Source organism: Hyperoodon ampullatus (genome assembly GCF_949752795.1).
Source record: "Hyperoodon ampullatus genome assembly, chromosome: 5".
Classification (NCBI taxonomy): Eukaryota; Metazoa; Chordata; class Mammalia; order Artiodactyla; family Ziphiidae; genus Hyperoodon; species Hyperoodon ampullatus.
Window position 1 is genome coordinate 132,227,468 of NC_136918.1, and position 20,389 is coordinate 132,247,856.

The following is a 20,389-nucleotide window of genomic DNA, read 5'->3' on the forward strand; positions in this document are numbered from 1 at the left end:
TTAATTGATGAAGTTTATTTTGTCTCTCTTTACCATTTTTTAACCCCATAAACTATCTTTCAGGACTACATCACCTTTTATTTTAAATGTTTGAAATTTCTCCTTATATTCTATTACTTAGATGATGTTTACACTGTAACCAAGACAATTTCTCCCAAGTCAGTATCCTGGCAGCCTGGGGTGGTTCTCATATAAACAGTAATATAAAAGTAAAATATAAACTGAATTGGCAACATGGGTGCAGTTGTCAATCTTGATTTTCCTTTAGATCTTTCCTAAAAAATCAAAAAACAGATTGATCCAAAGTCTACAGTATTGAAGTATCATGAATGCAATCCTCATATTCTTAAATAAAGGGAAAAAAACCTATAACAGGTGACAGTGACTTTCATAAAATTCTACCGGTAACATAGCTAACTGTTGAACCACATGGCTTTCCACTCAACCAGAGCATAAATAGAATTCCTGAATTCCTGGTACTCTTCCAGAAATTTCACCTAGAATCAGTGGGATAAAATAGTTGTCTGAACTTAGTGAGAGAAACAAAATTCATACAGGATCATTCAGTGTTATGCTCATTTTTTTATGTAGAACTCTCTAACATATATCCTGGGATAAATTCAAAGTAGCAGCCTTAAAATATCTGGACTATGACATTTTCTCCAACCACAATAGGATTAACTTACTGATGTGTTCTTTGTAGTTATGCCATCTGCCATTGTTGAGAATTCTTGTAAGAACCAGTTTTCTGAAGTTTATTCTTATAATTACAGAAAAAAATAAAACCTGACTTCAAGGACTTTGAATTCTCACATGACATTCTCTTTATTGTGTAGATATCATTTACTTCATTGTACTGTATATTACGAACTCTCATGGAAGTATGTTTTCTCAGATCTCAGGACCAGACACAATATCATTTAAGAAGCAGATTTACTTTTATCCTATAGACACGAAATCATATGATTAATTTCTATGACAGCTACCAGAAAACATAGAACCAAAGTCATGGATCATTCCTAGAAAACAAAGCAATGAAAAGACTCCAAAAGCTGTACAGTACATGTAATAATCATAAGATTTCATCCTAAGGATAAGATACAAAACAGTGATAACAGCATATGCAAAAAGACTTTTATCACAGATGTATTTATAATGAGAAAAAAAACAGAAACCACTTAAATGTTCAATAATAGAGAAATAGTAAGATAGAGGAAATTTACAATAAGGGAAAAGTATATTAATGTTATGGACCACAATGCCATAATTAAAAACAATATTTATAAGGCATTTTAATGCCAAAAGAAATCCCTAGTGGTAAAATGCTAATTAACCAAAGGAGTATAAAAAATCACTATATGATTTCAATGATCTAAATTATGTAAAATACCATAAATTAAAAAATGGGACAAGGGTTAATAATAGTACCTACCTTACAGGATTGTTATGAGAACAAAAAGAAAGTGTAAGGAAATTAGTACGGTAGTTCTTACCACATAAGCACTCATTAAGTGTTGGCTTATATTGTGCAAAATGTAAGGGAATGCTCCTCTTAAAACATACAAAACATACATATCATTAGTAAGGTTGGTGCATATAGAAAGTATTCACCTAAAAGTCTTAATTGACAGAAGAAAAAAAGATATTCATTTACCAAGGTAAAGGTAATGTTCTCCCCGATAATTCTCTCAGCTGGATGTATGCACAGCATGTGAGGATGCTATTTAAGAAGCTGGCATATGATGAGTTCAGATGGAATATTTGCTTAGAGAACAAACTACTTGTTACCAGGGAGGAGGAGAATGGGGGAGGGACAAGATAGGGGTAGGAAGATTAAGAGATAAAATCAACTGTGCATAAAGTAAATAAGCTACAACAATACATTGTACAGCACAGGAAATATAGCCAATAATTTATAATAACTTTAAATGGAGTATAATCTATAAAACTATTGAAGTACTATTTTATACACATGAAACTAATATAATATTGTAAGTCAACTATGCTTTAAAAAATTTTCATTAAATAGATCGAATCAGGCTCCCTGACTTCAGACTACACTACAAAGCTACAGTAATTAAGACAGTATGGTACTGGCACAAAACCAGAAAGATAGATCAATGGAACAGGATAGAAAACCCAGAGATAAATTCATGCACATATGGTCACTTTATCTTTGATAAAGGAGGCAGGAATGTACAGTGGAGAAAGGACAGCCTCTTCAATAAGTGGTGCTGGGAAAACAGGACCGGTACATGTAAAAGTATGAGATTAGATCACTCCCTAACACCATACACAAAAATAAGCTCAAAATGGATTAAAGACCTAAATGTAAGGCCAGGAACTATCAAACTCTTAGAGGAAAACATAGGCAGAACTCTCTATGACATAAATCACAGCAAGATCCTTTTGGACCCACCTCCTAGAGAAATGAAAATAAAAACAAAAATAAACAAATGGGACCTAATGAAACTTAAAACTTTTGCACAGCAAAGGAAACCATAAACAAGACCAAAAGACAACCTTCAAAATAGGAGAAAATATTTGCAAATGAAGCAACTGACAAAGGACTAATCTCCAAAATTTATAAGCAGCTCATGGAGCTCAATAGCAAAAAAACAAACAACCCAATCCAAAAATGGGCAGAAGACCTAAATAGACATTTCTCCAAAGAAGATATACAGATTGCCAATAAACACATGAAAGAATGCTCAACATCATTAATCATTAGAGAAATGCAAATCAAAACTACAATGAGATGTCATCTCATACTGGTTAGAATGCCCATCATCAAAAAATCTAGAAACAATAAATGCTGGAGAGGGTGTGGAGAAAAGGGAACCCTCCTGCACTGCTGGTGGGAATGAGAATTGGTACAGCCACTATGGAGAACAGCATGGAGGTTCCTTAAAAAACTACAAATAGAAAAACCATATGACCCAGCAATCCCATTACTGGGCATATACCCTGAGAAAACCATAATTCAAAAATAATCATGTACCACAATGTTCATTGCAGCTCTATTTACAATAACCAGGACATGGAAGCAACCTAAGTGTCCATCAACAGATGAATGGATAAAGAAGATGCGGCACATATATACAATGGAATATTACTCAGCCATAAAAAGAAACAAAATTGAGTTATTTGTAGTGAGGTGGATGGACTTAGAGTCTTTCATACAGAGTGAAGTAAGTCAGAAAGAGAAAAACAAATACTGTATGCTAACACATATATATGGAATCTAGAAAAAAAAAAGAAAAGAAAAAATGGTCATGAAGAACCTAGGGGAAAGATGGGAATAAAGACGCAGACCTACTAGAGAATGGAATTGAGGACACTGGGAGGGGGAAGGGTAAGCTGGGACAAAGTGAGAGAGTGGCATGGATATATATACACTACCAAATGTAAAATAGATAGCTAGTGGGAAGAAGACCCATAGCACAGGGAGATCAGCTTGGTGCTTTGTGACCACCTAGAGGGGTAAGATAGGGAGGGCTGGAGGGAGAGAGATGCAAGAGGGAAGAGATATGGGGATATATGTATATGTATAACTGATTCATTTTGTTATAAAGCAGAAACTAACACACCATTGTAAAGGAATTATACTCCAATAAAGATGTTTTAAAAATAATAATAAATAAGTATCACAATAAATAAAAATAAAATAAAAATAAATAAATAGATTGAGAGCACACAACTAAAAGACAGACCCTACCAGGGTCCTGGGCTACCCAGATATGTAAATGTGAACAGACCAAAGAGTTGTAGTAGATAGATGAAGATGTCAAAATTCTTCCAATGAGAACTGAGGTCAGTTCTCCAACATGAAATAATACAAAATTAGTAAATTATGGTAGCCTTAAATTCATTCATTCTCACATTTATTCATTCAACAAATATATATTGTACATAAACTATAAGGTCTTGCTTGAAGCTTGGGGGATGATTTTATGGAAAAGAAATCAGGAGACAAAAGTCCCTGTCCTCAAGGAGCATACATTCTTCTAGGTGAGAACAAATATACCAGATGATGATGAATTATATTAGGAAAAAGTTGTACAGAAGGGGCTTAGAGAGTGCAGCAAGGAAGTTGAAGTTTTCAGTAGAGTAGTCAGGGAAGTCTCACAGAGAAGGAAATTTTGAGACAACTGTCGGAGAAGGTGAGGAAGCAAACTGTGCTGATATTTGAGAAAAGAGCACTCCAGTTAGAAGGCACAGCAAGCACTAAGGCACTGATGGGGAAAGATTCAGAGAAGTACCACAGAGGAGAAGAGTGTTGAGAGGCAAAAAATGAAGGTGTTTTAGAGGCCATTGGAGGAATCTGGCTTTTACCCTGAATGAGATGAGTAGTTAGTTGAGTATTTAGAACCAAGGACTGCATGATCTTGCATGATTTATATCTCTTTCATCACCAGTAATTAGTCAAGGTTTCCTGTAGGGGTTAAGAAGAGTGCATAAATTCCCAGGCAGGTCTAGCTCTCCATGTGAGTAGGGAGCCATAGATTTCAACAGCCTCCAACAAATAAACAGGAGTTGACTGTTGAGGAGTGAAAGCATTCAAGGGAGCTTTTTGCATGGTAATTGTCAAAGAGATCCAAGGAAATAAGGGCGGAACACTAAAAACATCTACTACGTGTGACTTAAACAGAGACTCAGGTTATAGTGGAGAGGTGTCAAGAAATGGTTAGATTCTTGGTATGCACTGAAAGTAGAGTCAACATAGGTTTTTGATAGATTGGATGCAGGCTTTGAGAGAGAGAGAGAGAGAGTCAAGGAACTCAAAAGTCTTTGCCCTGAAAATATGGGAATGTCATTAATTGATATGGGAAAAGTTGTGAGTAGATCAATTTTTTTCTGAGGCAGAGGAAGGTGAGAAGATTAATGTTAGACATATTCCGATGACTATAAGACATGCAAGATTTATATAGATAATTGGACATATGAGTCTGAGTCTGGGTTTCAAGTGAGAGATCTGGGCTGGGAAGAAAAAACAAATTCAAGGGCATGAAGATGGTATTTAGTATAGTTAGGATGAATGAGATCACTGAGATGTGGGGTGCTTTGTTATATCAGATTACTCAGATTAAGAAATTACCCAGGGCTTCCCTGGTGGCGCAGTGGTTGAGAGTCCGCCTGCCGATGCAGGGGACATGGGTTCGTGCCCCGGTCTGGGAAGATCCCACATGCCGCGGAGCGGCTGGGCCCATGAGCCATGGCCGCTGAGCCTGCACGTCCGGAGCACAGAAAAGAAAAAAAAAAAAAAAAAACAAGAAATTACCCAAAGGAAGGGAAGTTAATACCCTGTTTGATAAGATTCAGGAACAGTTGTTCTGATTGGTTCATAGCAATTAGAAAGTGCTGGCTCTTGAATTCCCTCTTGGGCCTGCTTCTGCTCAGGCACTTGGAGCACTTAACCTAGTATCTGCTGTGACATGATGGGCCATGATCTTTTCTTTCTACTTCCATTGCTTCAAATTAGTACAGAATAAGAATATTGAAAGTCCCCAGTATTTGGTGAAGGAAGAAAGGGAAGAAGGAATCCTTAGTTTTCTCTTTAAACCATCTTTCTCACTGGTAAACTTAGAGTTTATTATTATATTAACTTCCTTGCATCTATTTACCAATCAATCAATAACCATACTTGACATTCTGAGGTGAGTGATTATATGCTCCAAAGTCTCCAATAAACAACAATTGAACAACTTATGGTAAAGACCAAGTACCTAAGTACTAGGCACAAAAGAAAAAAAAAGTCAGATACAGATTCCTTGTTTAGGCTATCCTCATCATTTATAAAATTTACTATTAAGAGAAAACATTTTTCACCCAATCACAAAGCCACAGACGTAAATATCAATGAAAGAGACTAGTCTTGATGTCAAACTCAGATTATATTTGATGAAAAATAAGATCGAACATTTTCTACCTTGGCTATTAATATAAAATTACTTCAATATATGAAGGTTACATAAGAGTAAAATGCTAAATTCTAAATATAATGGAAGTTATCCATTGAGTTTGTCCAATCTAGTGGATGAAGTTGACATTCTGGAGTTTTGCTTGTTGTAGATGAGAATAAATTTGCCATTGTTTAAACTGAACATAAATCAGAAGGTATAAAATAACTTACAAGTAAAATCATAGGTTCAGTGATGAGTCCAAAGGTATAAGCTACACTATAAGACGTTAAGTAGAATTCATAGGACAAATATGTTCCAAAGTTGCATGACCTAGAGCAGCTGTATCTATACCCACTGTAGCCATAGTCACATCCACATACATAGCCACAGCTCAGGGCACCATGGTAGTTGCTATAGTAGCTCATGGTTTCAAGAGTATAAGGTTCCTATAAGAACTACCTACACAAGACCTGTTATATCCATTCATAAAGGGGATATAAAGCAAGAACACTTTTATATTCTACAGACAATGAATGGGAAAAATATCATTAATATATTTCTTTCGGCAAGATGAGGTCTGCATGCTCATTAAAATTAAGATTACTTTGCTCTTATATTATGTACCTTTACTGAAAAATGTTTATGTTGGTTACAAAGCTTTTGCTTACTTTCCACCACAGTTTATATTAAGACATCTTTCTTTTCTTATTGATTTTTATAGGCATATAGTTGCTTTACAATGCTGTGTTAGTTTCTGCTGTACAACAAAGTGAATCAGTTATACATATACATATATCCCTTCATTTTTTAGATTTCCTTCCTTTAAGGAGTTCAGCATGTCCACATTGTATCATCCTGACATCCTAAGATGACAATACCCTATTATGACTATTTACTTAGTTTCTTGTCTCACATGAGAAACTATGAGCTACTTCCGGGCACAGCCCCTGTATTACCCATCCCTCTACCCCATTGTCTCACAGGTTGTCTGACACATAGTAGATACTTAAATATTTGTTGAATGAATTAATGGAAGAATGGATGGATGAATGAATAGATTCTTTTTTAATAGATCTTTATTGGAGTATAATTGCTTCATAATACTGTGTTAGTTTCTGTTGTACAACAAAGTGAATCAGCCATATGTATACATATATCCCCATACCCCCTCCCTCTTGAGCCTCCCTCCCACCCTCCCTACCCCACCTCTCTATGCCATCATAAAGCAATCTCCCTGTGCTATGCTGCTGCTTCCCACTAGCTATCTATTTTGCATTCGATAATGTATATATGTTGATACTACTTTCACTTCGCCCTAGCTTCCCTCTCCCCACCCCATGTCCTTAAGTCCATTCTCTATGTCTGCGTCTTTATTCTTGCCCCACCATTAGGTTCATCAGTACCATATTGTTTTTTAAGATTCCAGATATATGTGCTAGCATACGGTATTTGTTTTTCTCTTTCTGACTTACTTCACTCTGTATGACCTACTCTAGATCCATCCACCTCACTACAAAAACTCAATTTCATTTCTTTTTATGGCTGAGTAATATTCCATTGTATATATGTGCCATGTCTTCTTTATCCATTCATCTGTTAGCAGACAATTAGGTTGGTTCCATGCCCTGGCTATTGTAAATAGAGGTGCAATGAACATTGTGGTACATGACTCTTTTTGAATTATGGTTTTCTCATGGTATATGCCCAGTAGTGGGATTGCTGGGTCATATGGTAGTTCCATTTTTAGTTTTTTAAGGAACCTCTATACTGTTCTCCATATTGGTTGTGTCAATTTTCATTCCCACCAACAGTGCAGGAGGGTTCCCTTTTCACCACACCCTTTTCAGCATTTATTGTTTCTAGATTTTTTGATGATGGCCATTCTGACTGATGTGAGGTGATACCTCATTGTAGTTTTGATTTGCATTTCTCTAATAATTTGTGATGTTGAGCATCTTTTCATGTGCCTCTTGGTCATCTATATATCTTCTTTGGTAAAATGTCTACTTAGTCTTCCACTCATTTTTTAATTGAATTGCTTGTTTTTCTGATATTGAGCTCCATGAGCTGTTTGTATATTTTGGAGATTAATCCTTTGTCTGTTGTTTCATTTGCAAACATTTTTTTCCCATTCTGAGGGTTTTCTTTTCGTCTTGTTTATGGTTTCCTTTGCTGGGCAAAGGCTTTGAAGTTTAATTAGGTGCTATTTGTTTATTTTTCTTTTTATTTCCATTACTCTCGGAGGTGGGTCAAAAAAGATCTTGCTGTGGTTTATGTTAAAGAGTGTTTTTCCTATGTTTTCCTCTAGGAGTTTTATTTTGTCTGGTCTTATATTTAGGTCTTTAATCTATTTGGAGTTTATTTTTGTATATGGTGTTAGGTGGTGTTCTAATTTCATTTTTTACATGTAGCTTAAATATTTGATGAATGAATGAATGAATTGATGGATGTATGAATGAGTAAACTTTCATAAAATTTATTAATTTCTCAGAATGTTTTTAGGCAAAGAGAATTTATATGTGATAACTCATATTAACTAATTTCTATGGTAAAGTTCTGCCAGTCCAATAACATGCCTACAATGAGATTATTTTCCTTAGTTAAAGGTCATAGTCACTTAGATTCCAAATTTTAATCCATCACCAATTTTCATAGCATTACATGTAAACTACTAACCCCATTCTGAGCACTTTGTTAATAATATATAAGAATCAGTTTACAGCTTAGAGTACATGTTTTGCTGGAGGTATAAGGGGAGACATTCAAAGGATAATCTGACAAACAGTTTTGTTCTCTCAGGACAAAAATTGTTCCACAATAAATAGATTAATCTCCCCTCTTATACATTTTAACAAGTATTGATTAGTTGGCATGAATTCTATCCATGTGAGCTAATCTTTCCAGACATTTAATAATTGATTGAAGACCAAAATGGCCAATATCTTTTACGTAGTAGTGATATACACATAATTTATATTTAGGAATCCAGTAATGCTGACAAAGACCATGTCAGTCAGAGGCATCATTGTTATTGATGTGAGTGTGTTATGGTAATTTTTCATCTGGATAATAACACGTTTAGATAAAAGTATTACCTCTTGCTGCTAGATCTTACTACCAGGAGGAAAACAAGAAGCAGGTATTTGGGTAGCAGTGTTTGAACAGCTTAGATACTTCAGTAAGCTTTAAGTATATTTAAATAAAAATAACCAGAGAAATATTGTTTTATGTTTTTTATAAAAATAAGACAATTTTCTTTGAAAATAAAAATCATTTTTAGTATTTGAAAGTGACTAATAATTGACCAAAAAAATGTCCAGGATCAAGATAAATATAATTAGCATCACATATTTGTTCAGTCATTATACTCTAGTCATTTTCTGTTAACTTCTTAAAGAAATATTTCTTCTGATTCTAATATTCTAGTCAGAGAACAGATTTATTTTCAACCTAGTTACCTAATTTACTATATTTAAGTATAGTTCTGTCCTGAAAACAACTTTCCCTCCAGAGACATCCACGCTATAAGGCTTTGATGGAATTTATCATTGAGCACTTTCAGCCTGTCATCGTCTTCAGCAACCTCAATGACAAGGCAGCTAATTCTGTCAAAAAAAGAAAAACAATCTTTTGATTTAAGAAGTAGGACATGTGAGACAGCAGACATATATGTGCACTATGTTGTTTACAAATATAGAATCTGTAGCATAGCTTTTTGTACATCCCACAAAACTGTAGCTCTATGGTATTCTCCCACTGGTGATGTATCAAATCCAAACTGATCTATCAATTGGCACAGAAGCGATGCTGGTAGAGCTGACACATCAGGTACAATGAATCTCACTATTCCACTGGCTTTGAACTTATTAACAACCTTTATTGATATGCAGAATTATTGGGGAACTAACATTTTTGGGCACTAATTTGTATCTTATCTCATTAAAATGTCACAAAATCCAAAGAGACAGACATATCCTAATGTAGCACATCAAATAACTGAGGCAGAAAATATTGATTAATTGGTCAGAAATCACATAAGCAGTAAATAGAAGAGTGATGGTTCAACTTCACATCTGCCCAGGTGTATGATTCCGACTTTGCTTTCTTTTGTTTATTTTGCTTTGTATTTTTATTACAGATGATATCACTTCCTCCTCTCCGAAGAAATTAAGAATTGAAATACTTAGGTTTTTCCCCCAACACACTTCTTTGGACCAGACATTATTGTAACATGTCTGGAAGTTTACTCTACTAACCACTTATGAAGATGGAAATTGGAGCAACTGCCAGATATTTTTCCGAAGTCATCATGTAAAGGTACACTAAAAATCACCTTTATGTAAGGGAGTACCACTCTAGGTGTGAGAAGACAAGCAAGCTGACCAGGTATAAAACCATGAGACACATCGCATTTTTTTAAATCCTCTTATGAGTTGAAGAACAATAGCCAAAAGAATATGAAGTAACAAATATAAATTATGGCTATGGAGAAGCTCAATATTAAATTATGTAGCAGAACCATAGGCTGACAGAAAAAGATTCAAAGGCCAAGAGTCAGTGTGTGAGAGAAAATGGAGCTATTATTTTGGACAGCTGCATTGGTTTTGCTAAGACTAAGTGAGATTTAAAGTCTGTAATGATTAGGGATAATTAATGTCAATTACTGCAGTACAATGAGGAACACAGTTCTTAACAATGCATGCTCTGTGGAAAACAACTTTTGTCCATGCATTGGTATTTCTGCATCATCATCATCATCATCGTCATCATCATCATATCCACATAAACATAATACATATATAACTTTTTCTTGTTTTGTTAACTCATTTATTTCGGAGCCAGATCTCTGTTATAGAAACTCTGCTAAGTGCTGACAACATAGAAATAAACAAGACAAGGCAAGACACTTAAAGAATTCATAATCACTATATATATTTCTTGAAGCACCATGTAGTTTTGTATATATATACCCTTTTATTGGGTTGACCCAGAGCAACTAACCCAAACCTGTAAGGTGAGAGAGAAATTATGATTTGTTTTTGTAATGTGCTGTGTTGTTGAAATCGTCACCTCAGGAAAGCTGACTAATAACATAAATTGTTACAAGAAATAGTATGTTAGTGTATTTAAAAAAAAACTCAACTGTGTCATTGGATTCAAGTGTAGGTTGTGGACAAAAGGGAAAGCTGTCAGTGGAGGATGGAAATATGGAGACCTGTGCTACATAGTGCAAAATATTGGGTAAATTTATTGTTTGCAATCATTTTGAAAACAGAAAATAAACTTGTGGCTTCAGATGAAGAGGCTATGGAGCAGAAATCATTACTGTGTCATATTTTTTCATATTAATCAACTTCTTTGCAATGTTTCAGAAATACAAGGTAAAAAGGCTATAACTGACTTTCTAGAAATGTCATGAATTAAGAATTAAATTAGAAAAATATATATAATTAACTTTATTTTTATGTCATCAAATAAAATTCTTTATTTGCTCACCTATTATTTCTTATGAAATAAGGGAGGGAAAGAGAATATATGGAACATATACATTTTATTATCTAAATACTTTTGAACTTAAAACTCCCAAGGAACATAATTATAAGAAAAATAAATAAATGAGTAAAAGCTGACATCCATCTTGCTGAACTCAGATTATATAGACTGAGAAACTGGTATGGTATTAGTAGGAAGGACCTCATTGAGGTGAATGAGACCATAGTTCTTCTTCCTGGTGTGGTATGTGTTTTAATTTTAATTCAAATAAACATTTAAGACTGATTTACAAGTACTTTGACTTAAATGATATAATTTAAAATTAGTAAAATACTAGAGATTTATTTTACAAAAATGGAAAATAAAAAAGAATTAAAAGCTTTAGACATTGACATCACCTTACAATATTCAATGTTGGTAGTATGATGTATATCCTTGCTGTACTTATTTTTTTTTAATTTTTACATATTTGAAATTATTTAACTTCTTTGAAAATTATTACACAGTTTTTATCAATATTTATTTATTTTTATTTATATTTATTTATCATTAAATCTTTTCTAGATTGTTTTAATGACTGTATAGAGTTTCCAAACTAATTCATAATTTTTAAATCAATTTAAAAACATCATTATATCTCAGGCCATAAGGAATATCCCTCTGGGAATAAAGACCTACTGTAATCATATTGAGCTATGTTTTTCTGCTTCGTTTAAACAGATGAACATCTGTGTCAATTTTCTGTTGTTGATTAGCATGCTGCTCCAAGATATGTAAGTCCTTCTCCCAGGAGATAGAAGACATTGGGAGAGGAGGAAATGTAACACCTGCAAACTAACTTTTTTTTTTTCTATTAGGGAATTTTTAAAATGCCTCTTAGAATACCAAATGAAGCAAGAGTGTTGAAATTGGATGTTAGCAAGGGTGCACAGCATCTGTTCTAAGAGAAGGTAATGAGGAGGGTCTGACGAATGTGAATGCCCGTTTTTAAGGATATTCACTCACTGAACTTGCAGAGACTCAGCTGCACAGCGGGAAATTCTTTCTGATGACTACCTTAACTAGTGGATGATACATCCTGCTACTGCTCTAGACACATTTGGAAAAACCAATCTTCATGCATAGCTCTGCAGGTAAAGACCAAACAGGCTGAATATTGATGAGAAATCATGTATTAAAGAAAAAAAAAAAGCTTTTTTGACTACCCCTCTTATTCTAGGAATCATGTCTCATTATCATTGAAGAAAGCAATCATATCATATTAACATCTCAATAAGTACCAAATATTACCTAATTTTTCTTTATAAAAATGAGATCATTGTATACATTAATATATATTTTTTGGGAGAGTAGTAAATATTTTATTAAGCAGCATTAACAAGATGGGCACATTTTCCCCTTAAGTCCTTTAGTTTTGATAGTATGGTTCAGAAAGCTCTTAGAAACTTTTTTTTATTTTTAACGTTTTAATTTTATTTATTTTTTATACAGCAGGTTCTTATTAGTTATCAGTTTTATACACATCAGTGTATACATGGCAATCCCAATTGCCTGATTCATCACATCACCACCACCACCCCACCACGGCTTTCCCCCCTTGGTGTCCACACGTTTGTTCTCTACATCTGTGCCTCAATTTCTGTCCTGCAAACCAGTTCATCTGTACCATTTTTCTAGGTTCCACATATATGTGTTAATACACGATATTGTTTTCCTCTTTCTGACTTACTTCACTCTGCATGACAGTCTCTAGATCCATCCACGTCTCAACAAATGACCCAATTTCATTTTTTTATGGCTGAGTAATATTCTATTGTATACATGTACCACATCTTCTTTATCCATTCATCTGTCGATGGGCATTTAGGTTGCTTCCATGAGCTGGCTATTGTAAAGAGTGGTGCAATGAACATTGTGGGGCATGTGTCTTTTTGAATTATGGGTTTCTCTGGGTATATGACCAGTAGTGGGATTGCTGGATAATATGGTAATTCTATTTTCTTTTTAGTTTTTTAAGGAACCCCCTTACTCTTCTCCAGAGTGGCTGTATCAATTTACATTCCTACCAACAGTGCAAGAGGTTTCCTTTTTCTCCACACCCTCTCCAGCATTTGTTGTTTGCAGATTTTCTGATGATGCACATTCTAATTTGTATGAGGTGATCCCTCATTGTAGTTTTGATTTGCATTTCTCTAATAATTAGTGATGTTGAGCAGTTTTTCATGTGCTACTTGGCCATCTGTATGTCTTCTTTGGAGAAATGTGTATTTAGGTCTTCTGCCCATTTTTGATTGGGTTGTTTGTTTTTTTATTATTGAGCTGCATGAGCTGTTAATATATTTTAAAGATTAATCTTTTGTCCGTTGATTCATTTGCAAATATTTTCTCCCATTCTGAGGGTTGTCTTTTCATCTTGTTTATGGTTTCCTTTGCTATGCAAAAGCTTTGAAGTTTCATTAGGTCCCATTTGTTTATTTTTGTTTTTATTTCCATTACTCTAAGAGGTGGATCAAAAAAGATCTTGCTGTGATTTATGTCAAAGAGTGTTCTTCCTATATTTTCCTCTAAGAATTTTACAGTGTCCCACTTTACATTTAGGTCTCAAATCCATTTTGAGTTTATTTTTGTGTATGGTGTTAGGGAGTGTTCTAATTTCATTCTTTTACATGGAGCTGTCTGGTTTTCCCAGCACCACTTATTGAAGAGACTGTGTTTCTCCATTGTATATCCTTGCCTCCTTTGTCATAGATAAGTTGATCATAGGTGCGTGGGTTTATCTCTGGACTTTCTATCTTGTTCCATTGATCTCTGTTTCTGTTTTTGTGCCAGTAATATATTGTCTTGATTACTGTAGCTTTGTAGTATAGTCTGAAGTCAAGGAGTCTGATTCCTCCAGCTCCGTTTTTTTCCCTCAAGACTGCTTTGGCTATTCAGGGTCTTTTGTGTCTCCATACAAATTTTAAGATTTTTTGTTCTAGTTCCGTAAAAAATGCCATTGGTAATTTGATAGGGATTTCATTGAATCTGTAGATTGCTTTGGGTAGTATGGCCATTTTCACAATATTGATTCTTCCAATCCAAGGACATGGTATATCTCTCCATCTGTTGGTATCATCTTTAATTTCTTACATTAGTGTCATAGTTTTCTGCATACAGGTCTTTTGTCTCCTTAGATAGGTTTATTCCTAAGTATTTTATTATTTTTGTTGAAATGGTAAACGGGAGTGTTTCCTTAATTTGTCTTTCAGATTTTTCATCATTAGTGTATAGGAATGTAAGAGATTTCTGTGCATTAATTTTGTGTCCAGCAAATTTACCAGATTCATTGATTAGCTCTAGTAGTTTTCTGGTGGCATCTTTAGGATTCTCTATGTATAGTATCATGTCGTCTGCAAACAGTGACAGTATTACTTCTTCTTTTCCGATTTGGATTTCTTTTATTTCTTTTACTTCTCTGATTACCATGGCTAGGACTTCCAAACTATGTTGAATAACAGTGCTGAGAGTGGACATCCTCGTCTTGTTACTGACCTTAGAGGAAATGGTTTCAGTTTTTCACCATTGAGAATGATGTTTGCTGTGGGTTTGTCATATATGGCCTTTATTATGTTGAGTAGGTTCCCTCTATGTGCACTTTCTGGAAAGTTTTTATCATAAATGGGTGCTGAATTTTGTCAAAAGCATTTTCTGCATCTATTGAGATGATCATATGGTTTTTATTTTTCAATTTGTTAATATGGTGTATCACATTGATTGATTTGTGTATATTGAACAATCCTTGCATCCCTGGGATAAATCCCGCATGATCATCATGTATGATCCTTTTAATGTGTTGTTGGATTCTGTTTGCTAGTATTTTGTTGAGGATTTTTGCATCTATATTCATGAGTGGTATTGGTCTGTAATTTTCTTTTTTTGTAGTATCTTTGTCTGGTTTGGGTATCAGGGTTATGGTAGCCTCATAGAATGAGTTTGGGAGTGTTCCTTCCTCTGCAATTTTTTGGAAGAATTTGAGAAGAATGGGTGTTAGCTCTTCTCTAAATGTTTGATAAAATTCGCCTGTGAAGCCATCTGGTCCTGGACTTTGGTTTGTTGGAAGATGTTTAATCACAGTTTCAATTTCATTACTTGTGATTGGTCTGTTCATATTTTCTATTTCTTTCTGGTTCAGTCTTGGAAGGTTATACCTTTTTAAGAATTTGTCCATTTCTTCCAGGTTGTCCATTTTATTGGCATAGAGTTGCTTGTAGTAGTCTCTTAGGATGCTTTGTATTTCTGCGGTGTCTGTTGTAACATCTCCTTTTTCATTTCTAATTGTATTGATTTGAGACCTCTCCCTCTTTTTCTTGATGAGTCTGGCTAATGGTTTGTCAATTTTGTTTATCTTCTCCAAGAACCAGCTTTTCATTTTATTGATGCTTGCTATTGTTTCCTTTGTTTCTATTTCATTTATTTGTGCTCTGATCTTTATGATTTCTTTCCTTCTGCTAACTTTGGGTTTTGTTTGTTCTTCTTTCTCTAGTTCTTTTAGGTGTAAGGTTAGATTCTTTATTTGAGATTTTTCTTGTTTCTTGAGGTAGGCTTGTATAGCTATAAATTTCCCTTTTAGAACTGCTTTTGCTGTGTCCCATAGGTTTTGGATCATCATGTTTGCATTGTCATTTGTGTCTAGGTATTTTTTGATTTCCTCTTTGATTCGTTCAGTGACCTCTTGGTTATTAAGTAGTGTGTTGTTTAGTCTCCATGAGTTTGTATTTCTTACAGATTTTTCCCTGTAATTCATTTCTAATCTCATAGCATTGTGGTCAGAAAAGATGCTTGATATGATTTCAATTTTCTTAAATTTACTGAGGCTTGATTTGTGACCCAAGATATGATCTATCCTGGGGAATGTTCCATGTGTACTTGAGAAGAGAGTGTAATCTGCTGTTTTTGGATGGAATGTCCTATAAATAGCAATTAAATCTATCTGGTCTATTGTGTCATTTAAAGCTTCTGTTTCCTTATTTATTTTCATTTTGGATGATCTGTCCATTGGTGTAAGTGAGGTGTTAAAGTTCCCCACTATTACTGTGTTACTGTCAATTTCCTCTTTTGTAGCTGTTAGCAGTTGCCTTATGTATTGAGGTGCTCCTATGTTGGGTGCATATATATTTATAATTGTTATATCTTCTTCTTGGATTGATCCCTTGATCATTATGTAGTGTCCTTTCTTTTCTCTTGTAACATTCTTTATTTTAAAGTCTATTTTATCTGATATGAGTATTGCTACTCCAGCTTTCCTTTGATTTCCATTTGCATGGAATATCTTTTTCCATCCCCTCACTTTCAGTCTGAAAGGTCTGAAGTGGTTCTCTTGTTGACAGTATATATATGGGTCTTGTTTTGTATCCACTCAGCAAGCCTGTGTCTTTTGGCTGGAGCACTTAATCAATTCACGTTTAAAATAATTATCGATATGTATGTTCCTATGACCATTTTCTTAATTGTTTTGTGTTTGTTTTTGTAGGTCATTTTCTTCTCTTGTGTCTCCCACTTAGAGAAGGTCCTTTACCATTTGTTGTGGAGCTGGTTTGGTGGTGTTGAATTCTCTTAGCTTGTCTTTTGCTTTTCTTAAATCTTTTTATTTCTCCATCGAATCTAAATGTGATCCTTGCCAGGTCGATTAATCTTGCTTATAGTTTCTTCCCTTTCATCACTTTAAGTATATCATGCCACTCCCTTCTGGCTTGTAGAGTTTCTGCTGAGAAATCAGCTGTTAACCTTATGAGAGTTCCCTTGTATATTAATTGTCATTTTTCCCTTGCTGCTTTCAATAATTTTTCTTTGTCTTTAATTTTTGCCAATTTGATTGCTATGTGTCTTGGCATGTTTCTCCTTGTGTTTATCCTGTACTGGACTTGCTGCACTTCCTGGACTTGGGTGGCTATTTCCTTTCCCATGTGAGGGAAATTTTTGGCTATAATCTCTTCAAATATTTTCTCTGGTCGTTTTTCTCTCTCTTCTCTTTCTGGGACCACTATAATGCAAATGTTTTTGCACTTAATGTTGTCCCAGAGGTCTCTAGGCTGTCTTCATTTCTCCTCATTCTTTTTTCTTTATTCTGTTTTGCAGCAGTGAATTCCACCATTCTGTCTTCCAGGTCACTTATCTGTTCTTCTGCCTCAGTTACTCTGCTATTGATTCCTTCTAGTGTAGTTTTCATTTTATTTATTGTATTGTTCATCTCTGTTTGTTTGTTCTTTAATTCTTCTAGGTCTTTGTTAAACATTTCTTACATCTTCTCGATATTTGCCTCCATTCTCTTTCCGAGGTCCTGGGTCATCTTCACTATCATTATTCTGAATTCTTTTTCTGGAAGGTTACCTATCTCCTCTTCATTTAGTTGTTTTTCTGGGCTTTTATCTTGTTCCTTCATCTGGTACATAGCCCTCTGCCTTTTCATCTTGTCTATCTCTCTGTGAATATGGTTTTTGTTCCACTGGCTGCAGGATTGTAGTTCTTCTTGCTTCTGCTGTCTGCCCTCTGGTGAATGAGGCTATCTAAGAGGCTTGTGCAAGTTTCCTGATGGGAGGGGCTGGTGGTGGGTAGAGCTGACTGTTGCTCTGTTGGGCAGAGCTCAGTAAAACTTTAATCCACTTGACTGCTGATGGGTGGGGCTAGGTTCCCCCTCCCCTTTTGGTTGTTTGGCCTGAGGTAACCCAAAACTGGAGCTTACCTGGGCTCTTTGGTTGTGAAAATGGCAGACTCTGGGAGGGCTCACGCCAAGGTGTATTTCCCAGAACTTCTGCTGCCAATGTCCTTATCCCCATGGTGAGCCACAGCCCTTCCCCTCCTCTGCAGGAGACCCTCCAACACCAGCAGGTAGCTCTGGTTCAGTCTCCCCTGGGACCACTGCTCCTTCCACTGGGTCCTGAAGTGCACACTACTTTGTGTGTGGCCTTCAAGAGTGGAGTCTCTGTTTCCCCCAGTCCTGTCAAAGTCCTGTAATCAAACCCCACTAGCCTTCAAAGTCTGATTCTCTAGGAATTCCTCCTCCCGTTGCTGGACCCCCAGGTTGGGAAGCCTGATGTTGGGCTCAGAATCTTCACTCCAGTGGTTAGACTACTGGTTGGACTAGTGGTATAAGTGTTCTCCAGTCTGTGAGTCACCCACCCAGCTGTTATGGCATTTGATTTTACTGTGATTGTGCCCCTCCTACCATCTCATTGTGGCTTCTCCTTTGTCCTTGGATGTGGGGTATCTGGTTTGGTGGGTTCCAGTGTCTCTCTGCCATTGATTGCTAGTTGTTATTCTGGTGTCTCACAAGAGAGATTGAGAGCACATCCTTCTACTCTGCCATCTCGGTTCAGGGCTGGGCAAAAGAAAAAAAAATAGACATTGTTATTCAACTTGCTTTTTCACTTAAAATGTAATGTGATTTTAAAAAAATAGAAGTCTATCTTTTTATTTTAAAATGTGCATAGAAGAGAAACTTTATCTTCCATCTACATCAGAGTAACTAGTATTGGTTTTGCCTTCCTATTATATTAAACTGGACAAAATATCTGAAAAAAATGTTTTCAGAAATCGTTCATTGTACAAGAGGTAGTTCAGGACCGTACCTTATACTAGAAGGAAACAAACTATTTAAGCCCTACTCCCACTTTAGCTTTCTGCCTATAATTCTCTCAGGCCTACAGTTCAGGGAAGAGAACTCCAGGAGAGCATGAGCTTAATAGTGTTTGAGCAAAAAAAAAAGATCAGATTTCAAAGAGTGTTTGTAATTTTTGAGTCAGAGTAATAAAGAACGGTGAGCTATGCAGGAAAAGAACTCTAGATATTTACACAGGTGTACTCTTGTCTCTGCTTTATGGAACCCTAAGACACTCAAGTGTATAATGAAATTCCATGAGGAGGGACCAAGAACAACTGTACACCTGTAGCTAAGTAATCCCCAGAAATCACACAAGACTGTGAGATACATGAGTGATACCAGTCAGCCTGAAGAGACTTCACTGAACCTGGAGATTAACATACTAATTGAAGTAAGTCAGACAAAGAGTGGGCTCCACCCACTTTCTTGCACATATAACTTGAGAATGCCTTACGCCCCTGCAATTGTGCCTCTCGCCTCCAGCCCAGATGCTTTCCTGTCAATATTGAGATATGAGATGGTGGAGCATCTCCCAATACGTATGTATGTGTATCTGAAAGAACAGAAGAGTTAATACCTCCCTCTGGAGTGAAAATCTAAATTAGATTTGATCACACTCTATAAGACAGATTTGTTCAATTTGTGGGTTGCATCTGATTTTTACAATTCTCTTGATTAGCTAAGACCAAACCCTGGACAGAACTACTGAAAAATTTGTTGGCTTTGAGAATCATGAGCTATATAAAAATGAGAATTGCTGTGGCAATAAAGCCACAGAGTCTGGGTTGTGTGCTTCATCCATTTTTGTTAGTATATAAATGTTCAGAGCAGCAGATAACATTCAGACTTCAGGAGCCTCCTCTTGCTTCTCTACTGAACTACTGAATCGCCACCTCTAGACACCATGTGTTGCAACTACTACAGAAATTCATGTGGTAGCTGTAGCTATGGCTGTGGCTACTGTTCTGGATGTGGCTGTCTCATTGTCTGTGGATAGAGATCTGGTTATGGCTCTGCCTACTGTGGATAATTGTCATTTTATATGGATGTCATTCTTCTTGCAGCTAGAATATAATTCTAATGCACCTTTTCTTCTAAAATCATCATTCCAAGATCATTTCTATCTCAATGTCTCATAATCACACCAGATCCCACTGAATTGAGAAGAGTAAGAGGCTTTCGGAAACTGATTGTCTTCTTGAAAGTTCTATTTGTAATTGAGGGGCCCTGAGTTACTCCATAATGTTCTTAGAAGTTTGAAGATCTCATTTAGGTCATATTCCAAGTGTAAACTCACTGCTCTCTTAGTCTATGTTTCTATATTGTGATTATTTCCAAATAAATATATTTTATTGGT